The sequence below is a fragment of the Peromyscus californicus genome, unplaced genomic scaffold (genome assembly GCF_007827085.1).
Source record: "Peromyscus californicus insignis strain IS unplaced genomic scaffold, ASM782708v3 Scaffold_6__1_contigs__length_162567912, whole genome shotgun sequence".
In the NCBI taxonomy this organism is placed as follows: Eukaryota; Metazoa; Chordata; class Mammalia; order Rodentia; family Cricetidae; genus Peromyscus; species Peromyscus californicus.
In genome coordinates, this window is record NW_026294584.1 from 117,643,591 (window position 1) to 117,653,491 (window position 9,901).

The 9,901-nt window shown below is 42.5% G+C and overlaps 1 protein-coding gene across 2 annotated transcripts in view; it reads right to left on the reverse strand.

Annotated features, from left to right (window-relative positions):
• Cntn3 (contactin 3) overlaps positions 1-2,346 on the reverse strand; it is a 395,670-nt gene extending 393,324 nt beyond the window's left edge. Inside the window, exons 1-2 of one of the 2 annotated variants that reach the window (XM_052719453.1) lie at positions 2,197-2,346; positions 1,514-1,581 (exon numbers count right to left, since the gene is read on the reverse strand). The gene's annotated coding sequence lies outside the window, so the exon portion shown is untranslated. The remainder of the gene's footprint in view (positions 1-1,513; positions 1,582-2,196) is intronic. The other variant, XM_052719452.1, reaches the window with a different exon arrangement.
• Positions 2,347-9,901: the final 7,555 nt, after the last annotated feature.

The following is a 9,901-nucleotide window of genomic DNA, read 5'->3' on the forward strand; positions in this document are numbered from 1 at the left end:
TGAATGAATGAGCAGGAGCTGGGCATTTATAAATGGGAAAGGTGCATATTTTGCTAGCAGACTGAAGAGGCTATTAGTTTGTAATAACTAGGCATACATGAAATGTGACAGAGGAAAAAACTGAAGATAAATCAGCAGCTGAAAGGCTACAGTTTGTTGTCTGTAGCTAATCTTTGCTCTACTTGAAATTGCTTGGCACTGTGGTCCTATTAAATATTTGGCTGCTATTTTAAGAAACACTTGGGCTGTCCACTTGTGTTGTGGAGGATATTTAAAAGTTAGAATTCTTCTGGAGAAATGGACAGACTGCCTTCACATCTTCAGGCAGACAGCTGTGATACCTGGACAGTAGGGAGGACATGAACTGCATGCTGTTGTCAGAGATGGCCACTGCCTGAATCTATTAGCCTGAAAATCAATTATCTGCTCTATGTCTCCTGCCGGCCACCTTTACACAGGAGGAGCACCGGCTTACATGCAACTTCACCATTTATCTGATAAAAGTGTTTAGCTGTTTGCTAGAAGATAGTGACCCCCTTTAAACCACATATTGTTGACTCTCAATTGAGGTCAAGCAGGCATTCAGAGATCCCAACTGTACAGATTGTGTGCATACAAAGATCTTGGCGCTGCCCATGGGCTCAATCCCATCAAATATCTTTTATGCACATTTACAAGAACCTGTCCCGTGGTGACATGTAAATATTAGGCATTCTACAAATATTACACTAAATCATGTGGATCTTAACCTTAAGACTTCTTCCTTAGTAACAGGAATCGAAACACAAAGGGTTAAAACCTCCCACCAGGATGCAAACAAAGTCAGGTTAGTGTTGGTAAACACAGCTAGTGCTGCAAAACTAAGAGGTCTGACTCTTTATTGAAATATAATAGCTCTTTGAAAGGCAATTACTCCCCCTTTCAATTTCTGAAAGGCTCTGACTCAGTGTTCTTTTTAATTCCCGTTTTTAATCTATTTACAGACCAGGATTTTTTTTTTTTTCCTCTCAGCGAGTGTGATATTCATCTCTGTGGGGGTAGACAGAAACCATGGCACATATCCTCCGGTATTGTGTGTGTGCGTTTAGTTATTCTTGCTTAATCATTTTTAAATTATTTTGGGGTTGACCTACTCTCCAAATGAGCTGCGGTTTCTGGCCAACTTCCCACACCACACACATGACAGGTTGACTGTTTCTGTAGCGCCATTTCTGTACATATCGGGTTGGGGTTAGGAAACTGTCTACCCCATTTGCTTTCTGAGGGCTGTCTGCTCCCATCCCTTTCTGAATAAAGGTTTTCTGTCCTCATCAGAGCCGGCACCATTGGTTTTTGAGTCATTCCTCAGCACACACCTCCTTGTAAATCAATAAGGGAACGCAATCCTGGGAAGGACTTAGGGATTGGTGAGCTCTTGTGGAGAGGAGCTCTACACAAGGAAAGCCCATAAGCCTGGCATTTCATGCAATCGGAAGTGGGGAGCACTCCTTCTAGAAGGTGCTAAGACTCAGACCTGGGGCGCAGGGCTGGCACTTCCTGATTTTCTGCTTCTGGTAGTCTGGCGAGAGGTTTGCAGGGCTCCTGAGAACATAAAATCAGCCAGATCTCAGCCAGCTCTTAAGTCAAGGCACCAGAGCTAAATACAATCCGTCAGAATAAACCTACGAAATAATCGTTAACAAGAGATTACACTCAAGGCTGCTGATTTCTGAGTGGAAAGAAAACGCAGCCCGCAAAACTTGGGGACTAAATCCTCTATCTAGCTTGTTCAGATCTGGAAGTCGGGACCACAGCTTCAGGTAGAAAACGCATTTCGTTCTTAACCCTGGCACCAATGCCCTGGAATTCTCCCTCAGCATCCCTAGGGTTCCCAACTTTTTTCTCCCAACTTTCACTGCCCAAACTGTCTGCTCCGAAGACATACCAGAGAGACATTGGCTGCATTCCTTCCAGCGCTTCAGGCAGAGAAGGCGTCCCATCCCCAAAGCGATCCTAGACCCAGCGTGGGGAAATAATGTCCCCTGGCAAACCAGCCCCTAGAAAGATCGTTTACTCTCCACCCATCAGATGCATCTCCCAGGCTAACAAACTTTCTTGGTCGAGGACCCCTAAAGCCAGTGGGTAAAGTTTTCAAAGGCAGGAGGTTCATCCCAGTGCCACGGCTGCAGTGAGCAAGCGGACAACCCCGACACCTACCTAGCTGCACCAGTTTGCAAGGCTTGCCCGCCCCGCCGGCCGGCCCGCCGGCGCCGCCACCGCTGCTGGCTGGCCCGGGGGGCTGATGTGCGCTCTGGTGCGAGCCGCCGCCTTCGCCGCAGCGCCCCCGTCCGCACTGTTCTGCAAGGTTCCGCGCAGTTCCCCGCCGGACCGCGGCGCCCGCCCGCCCGCCCGCCCGCCGCCGGCGCCACCGCGCGCCAGGCTGCTGTGGCTGCTGCAGGCGCCGAACGAGCGCTGCCTGCGCCTGTGCCGCTCAAGCTGGGGCTCTTGCTCCCGCGCGAGCCCTGAAGGGAGGGAGGAAGGGAGGGGACACAGGGTGGGAGAAAGGGGCGGGGAATGCGGCGGCGCAGCCAACAGGGTCCTGCGCCTCACGCTGCTCGCACCACCACCCACCTCCTGAGCCTCCGTGCCCCACCGCCACTGGAGGCTGCCAGAGCCCCAGCTGCCTTCGCCCACGTGTGTCGGGCCTCAGCACCGCCCCGGTGGAGCAGGATGGGAGGCCATCAGCGAGCCACCACTGGGTGGCCTCCTGCTTCGCAGCTGGCGTCTGGGTAGCACCAGTATAAGAGCAGGGATTGCATTTCTAAGGAATCCTCCTGCCGCTGAGCTCACACACACGTGCGCAAAATTGCCAGTTTTATCATTAAAACACGTAATTATTAAGGGCTCGCTATAGATAGATAATGGATGGATGAACTGATGGGAGTAAAGGCAGGAATCACGGATAGACAGTCCAGGTAGTGGACTGAGGTATTTACAAGAGTTCAACTCTCAGACTAACCCTAACTTTATTCTTGTTCCGTGACTGTGCTATAAGGACTTACTTTAATTTTCTAAGATATCAATGGATCAGTTATGAAACTAATTCCAATTTTATTTTTTACAAGGAACCCATGAAATCAGCCTGGTCATTTTTATTTGTATAAGAGAAGTGAGACAGTTGATTAGCTTGAACTGTTTGGGAGGCACCCAGGCAGTGGGACCGGACCTGTCCTCAGTGCATGAGCTGGCTGTTTGGAACCTGGGGCTTATGCAGGGGCAGGGACACTCCTTTCAGCCTAGGAGGAGGGGACTGGACCTGCCTGGACTGAACCTATCAGGTTGAGCTGAATCCCCAGGGGAGTCTTTGCCCTGGAGGAGATGGGAATAGGGGGTGGGCTGGGGAGAAGGGGGGTGGGGGAGGGGACAAGGGAATCTGTGGCTGATATGTAAAATTAAATTAAATTATAAAATAAAATAAAATAAAAAAGAGAATTGGATTGGATGATCTGGATGTAAACATAAACTTCTTGAAATCCCAAGCCTTTGAATTCAACCCCTAGTTCAACCAAGAACCTGTGCAAATAGTACATCTTTTTTTGTCAGTGAAAACAACTGGATCGTATACCTGTCAGTCATTTGGTGAATCACTTATAAAAAAGAGTAGAGACATATAACGGTATATAATCTAGCAGCTACAGAGTGGAGTCATTCAGTAGCACTGGCATCTATAAATTCAGGAGATAATCCTAGGCTCCACATGGTGGCATGAGATAGGAACAAGAAGATCAGGACTAGTGAGTTCAATCAACAGTTCCAACGCAAACCTATACTAAAGAATAACACCCTGTCTTAAAATGGGGGCGGGGCAATACTCTGGCTTCTCACACAGACACAGACACAGACACACACACAGACACACAGACACAGACACACACACACACACACACACACACACACACACACACACACACACACACACCTTGCATGTATTCACCATGATGAGATGCCCAGGACCAAGTATATGCTGTGTAGCAATAATTCCTGTGAGTGAGATTTACCGTTTTATATTTATGTACATTGTTTTTAATTTGTATTATCAGGTTGTTTTCTATATATAAAAAAAAAAGAAAGAAAGAAAGTACTTCTCTTGGTTAAATTTGATTGGAGCATGTAAAGTCCTGATTCCTGCTCCCCACCCCCTTCTGTTCTGCTCCTGCAGAAGGAACTAAGCAGGAGTGCATCCAGGACAGCTCTCTTGGCAAATCAGACTTGAAAGAGGGCTTCCTGGGGAGTAGTTTTCATTCTTCTCCACTTTCTCCCAAGAGACAGTCACTGGCTACCTGCATTTCAGAAAGAAATTTGAACTTCTGGGGAGATTTGAGGGGCTTTAAAAGACAATAAACCCATTCTGTCACCTGTGGTGCAATGTATTGCTTCCCACTAGCTTCCTGGCCCCTTGCCAAATCAAAAACCAACTGCCACACTCTCAGACGCAGGTGAGTTCTCCTATCCCTGAAGTGCTTCAATAGTAAAGCTCTCTTACCTGTCAGCAGACAGCAGCCTCCTGCATAGACGCTCTAACTTCCCCACGTGGTGGTTACTTTTGCCATGTCTCTTACTACCAGGAAACGGTTCATCCCCACAAGAGTAATGGCTGGATTTAAAAAATAATAGTAATAAAATGTGGAGTTATTTATGTTTTAAAAGAGTGGGGGAGGTGACGATCGATAGAGACAGTACCATAAATAAAAGTTATGTGCTTTCTCCCATCAGAATTAAATTGCAGTAAATTTGCACTCCTTAGGGTCTCTCTACTTAGCAGATGACAAAAAAAATAGTGCAGGTAAGGAAGGGAGGTTTATGGTCATAGCAGTTGTTATAGGTTATTGTAAATAATCTCTTTGCTTGCAATCTGAGAACATGTTGGCAAACCCCCGGAGTGTGACAAAATGTTTTATTGGGCAGAACTGGTATGTTCTGGAAGGATCAGAGAAAAAACTTTACATGCAAATTATGCTCACGCCTTGCACCTAGCAGGTGCAATTACTGTCATACCTACATCTATCACAGACATGCCTCTTCTTTTAATGCAATTTCATAATGCAATTTGCTTCTAACACACCTATATGTCCTGTCTATTCAGAATACGAAGGGCACTTGACAGTGGGGAGGGGGCTGGCCCTAGGCACCAAAACAGCAGTGAGAAAGACAGCAGAGAAACCCCTTTAAATTAGACCAAGAGAAATCTACACTCTAACCCTGCGTGGTCCTCTCTACATATTTTGTCATTTCCCATCTCAGATTGCTTCGCCTGTGCTGGTGAAAGCTGATTAGTACTGGCAAGGCGGTTGATGGAATCTTGAATCTTAGGGTTACAGCAGAAGAAGGCAGGGGCATGCTAAAATTTGCAGGAGCCATGACAGACACTAAGCATGAACCCCAGTTTCTGGTCGCATAAGTAAAATGTGTATAAATATATGCATATAAAGATGCACTCATCATTTCAAATCCTTCCTTTGCTCAGAATGTAAAGCATAATGTGAGTCAACTGAAAACCTGATATTTACCAGAAGTTGATACACAAGAGCAGGTTTAAATAAAATTTCCATTCAATTTCTGGGCCGGAAGCCCAGGAAATTAAAAAAGAAAAAAAAGAATTAAAGGCACATGTGGATCTTCTCAGTGTGAATGCCGGATGGAGTTTTTATTGAATTTGACCTCAACTGATTGTAGCATTATAAGCAATTCTGCAGTTAAGTTTCAGCAGGCATTTAGATGGCAAATCCTCTTTTTAGGGCATTATAACTAAGAATAATAACTTCCCTTTCCTACGGTACCTTTTATATCAAAGCTCTTTAGCTGTGAGATCATCTTCCCATTGTTAAGATGTGCCATCTGTGTGGAAAGATAGAAACTATTTCATGCTACTGATAGCACATATTACTTGTTTGTTTCCTTGTTTACTGTGTAACAAAAGAAAATGAAGAAAAATATCTACAAAACCCACAGACGGGAATTCGTAGGCAAGAAGACAAACTGGAACACAGCCAGCTACTGACAAACACATCTGTTCTTTTGAAGGTGGGGTGTTTTTCCTGAGTTGCAAAGACAAGACCTAGTAAACTTGCTGTGCTACTTTCTCAATGTTATTGTTTCTGTTTGGATGCCAATTGGGGGATATTCATACTATCTGTGCTGCTGGGTTGAGTGTCTCTGAGGGCTGTGTTTGTTTGCTTGTCTTTTTATTTGAATCAGACAATAAGTTGCAATAACTTTTCAGCATCCAAGATGAAGTAAGGAAATCAGTTTGTTAAAACAACAGCAACCAAAACCTGGCCATGATGGGTTTTTTTGCCTTGAATGACTAAAGGGCCACTGGTTATCTTTATTGGAGCAAGTCCTTTGTATTTCTGGTAAAAAGAGAGGATTCTGAAAAAGATATATAAAAGTTGAGGTAACATACCCTATTCTGGCTGGAACTTAGCTGTGGATACTAATATAATAATTGAAAACTCAGACACTTGCTAATTTTGTTTACGCTGAAGATGTTTCTTGAATTTTTGTATCTTTGTTGTTCTCTTGGTGCCATCCTGTAGATCACTATGTAACAGAACTTCCTCATGTTACTGTTCATGTATCTACTATTTTATTACCAATGTCCTTTGCTAGATTGTAAGCTTCACAGAGGCAGGGAGTTTGCTCTGTTTACTGCCCCATGTAGAGTTCCAAGCAGTCTGTGGCATACACATAATGGGTTTGCAGTAAATGTTTGTTCAGTAATGGAGCAAGCTTCCAATGTATCTGGTGCTGTAAAAACTACTTATTGAGGACAGTTGACAATCCTCACAGCCATTGCAGGCAGTCACTACTCTGGTAAGCTTTCTGAAGATAAATGCTAAGATACACAACCTGAACTCTAGAAACTCACTCTTCCAAGATGGTACAAGCTGTAGTCCTTGCCTGGATGCTAGGAACTCTCATTAGTGTATACATCACCTCAAGTTTAAGGCACTTTTTATCAACCATTTAATCAAATTATTGTGGGAATCTAATGTACACAGAAATTGCAAATCTGCCTAAAACACCACTTCTGATCTAGTATGTCTAGGGTGTAGCCTGGGACTCTGCATTTCCACCAAGTTTCTGGATAATAATTCTAGTATTGCTAGCTAACTGAACTTTGTGGAGGCAGGCTACAATCCAAACACTCAGTGTTAATATACAAAGCACCTGTCATACACTAAGCCTCAGGGATTTGAGTTAATAGAAGTGAAATACACTATTTGTGATTACCTAAATCATCATAAAATTACATAATTCCATTTAACGTGATTTCTGTTATATTCAACAATGGCTATTCCAGAGTGAATTCTCAAGAGATTTTAATTTTCTATGCAGATGCAACAAGTAATAAGATAATGGAATCTTCCCTAGCTTATAAGATTTTAGGTAGGAACCAGCAAGTTTTGAATCCTGCTCTCTTCTGTATTAGACCAGAACACACTGGCACATCTTTATTGGATTCTTAAAGGTATATTTCAAGGAAATCTGAAATGGCAACAGGCAGAGAAGGTTAAGAGAGTTAGTAAACAAAATGTGCATAATGTAGTTATTGCTTATAAATTGGTGAGGATGAATTTGTAGCAGATCAAGAAAGAGAGAAAGAAGATCTTGTGAAGTTCTTAGCTCTTCACTATAATCATCTTTCATATAATGCACTGAACAATACAATATCTAAAGCTCTTCTATTCCAATGCATCTCATACCCAATTCCAAAAAGCTGCTCTCTGTAGTGGGTGGTGATTAATGCAGCCTTGGTCACAGAGCTGAGGGTAAATGACAATTGAATGTTTAGCCCTACATATGCTGCTATTTATATGTCTACCTCAAAGGCTCAAGGAACATCACAGAAGAGAGGTAAGAAAGAATGTAAGAGCTAGAGGTTGGGGAAGAACATTGTAAAACTGTCTATCCTGTACATAACAAGGCTCACACCAGCTGTGTTTGCCTGCATTCGAACTTCTTGCATGAGAATGGCCCCTTCAACATTCTATCACGGATAGGAGAGGGCTCATGAGGCCCAACCCATCCCTCAGTAACTATTGTCAGTTAATGACTGCCAAGGAAGGACAGTTATGAGATAACACTCATCCATGCTCATGAAAGGAGCCCTATAAACCCCTGTGGACTTCCACCCACAAAAGGCAAAAATAGGAAATAAACTTGGGAAGAAGAGGAGGTTTAGAGTGAGTGGAATAAAAGAGAATATGAAAGTGGTATATATTATCAAAATACATTGTATACATGTATGAAATTGTCAAAAGAATAAAATATAAAGAAAATGATATGGTTGTGGGATTCAGTGAGTACTCATTTTATACATTTATTTAGAGTGTTCTCTCCAAGAATGATGACATTTTTATCATTAAATATAAGGGTTTTTTTCAAATTTTAGGTACATTGAGAAAAAATCCTTTCCATATGTTTTATTTAAACCTTCACACATTGTTATTGTGAGGATAATTCTTTGATAATACCCAATGTGTGGCTTTCTAGACCAGGCTTCTCTTCTTTGTGTAACTTTAAATTTTTATGCAGCTAAATATATCTTAGTTAATATGTTGAGACAAAGTTTTTTTTTTCTAAAATTAAAGTTAAAAGAAAGTTCTTCTCAGGGTATTTTGAGAAAGAAAGAAACATGAACCACTGGATCTTTATGTAAGGATGGCTAATATTAGCTTTAAAAGATCTTTAAAAAGTTTATAGAATGAAAATCATGTGGCTTAGGGTATAGCTCAGTGGTGGATAGAGCACTTGAGAGGAAGGAAGATGGAGCCTTGTGAATGCCCTCATTTCGATAGATTATTGTTTTAATTCTATTGATTAATGTTTTATAGTTTTATAATTGTATCCTTGTGGGTCAGGTAACAGAAATTAACAGAGCAACCTTGGTGATTCCTTTTTCATAGGGCACTAATTCATGAGAAAACCCCACTGTGCAAGTCAGCATCCCAGGACTGTAACAAATGTCTGTGATAATCAACACAAAAAGAGAAAGGTTTATTTTCTTCCACAGTCTGTGTGGTCTATGAATAACTGAGTGGTTTCACAGCTTTCCGGTCTGGTGAAGCATGTCTGTGAGCATATTGTTGAAGCAAGTAGCTCAGTTTACTGGAAGGATACAGAAGAGAGTTAAAGAGAGAGCAAGGCCCCATAATCCCTGTCAACATCATGTCCATAATGACCTAAAACCTTCAGTAGACCTCAGATCTTAAAGGCACCACCACTTCCCAATGGCATCAAGTTAGTGGCTAAATTTTTAGTGGGCATTATTTGGTGGGCATTATAGGAAGCCCCATAGCCTTTTTACCTTAAGTACCAGTCCCTAACACCATTATATTTATGGGCAGGAGTTCAGTATACCTGTTAAGGACATAGATGTTCAGTCCTCAGCAGTGACCCAATCAAACTCAAGGTAAAATGCTATGCAACAGGAAAACAAAGTAGAGATTACAAAAGAATAAAGAGAATGTGATGATGTTGAGTTAATCTCCTCACAGCTCCAGGATCATGAAGCAGAATGTCTTTGACATTAGTAGGGATCTGTAGCAAATAAATATTTTTTATTCTTAATAAGAGTCAAAAGGATGCCTTCTAATTTGGCCAGTTTACTGCTATAGACATGGTTTTCTATAATAACTTAAGGCAGCCTTAATATGAGTAGCCAGGGGTATAAAATATTGGAAGGAATCAATTCTGTCATAGCTGTGTGAAGCCTCTGCAAGGCTTCAGAGATTGACCTAACTGGGTCTACAAGAGAATGAAGAAAGAATACACAGATGCACAAAGAGGAAAACTGGGATCAGATTGCTTGTTCTTGGTCTGATGGAGGGCACCAACTGCAGCAGGGAACCTCAGCATT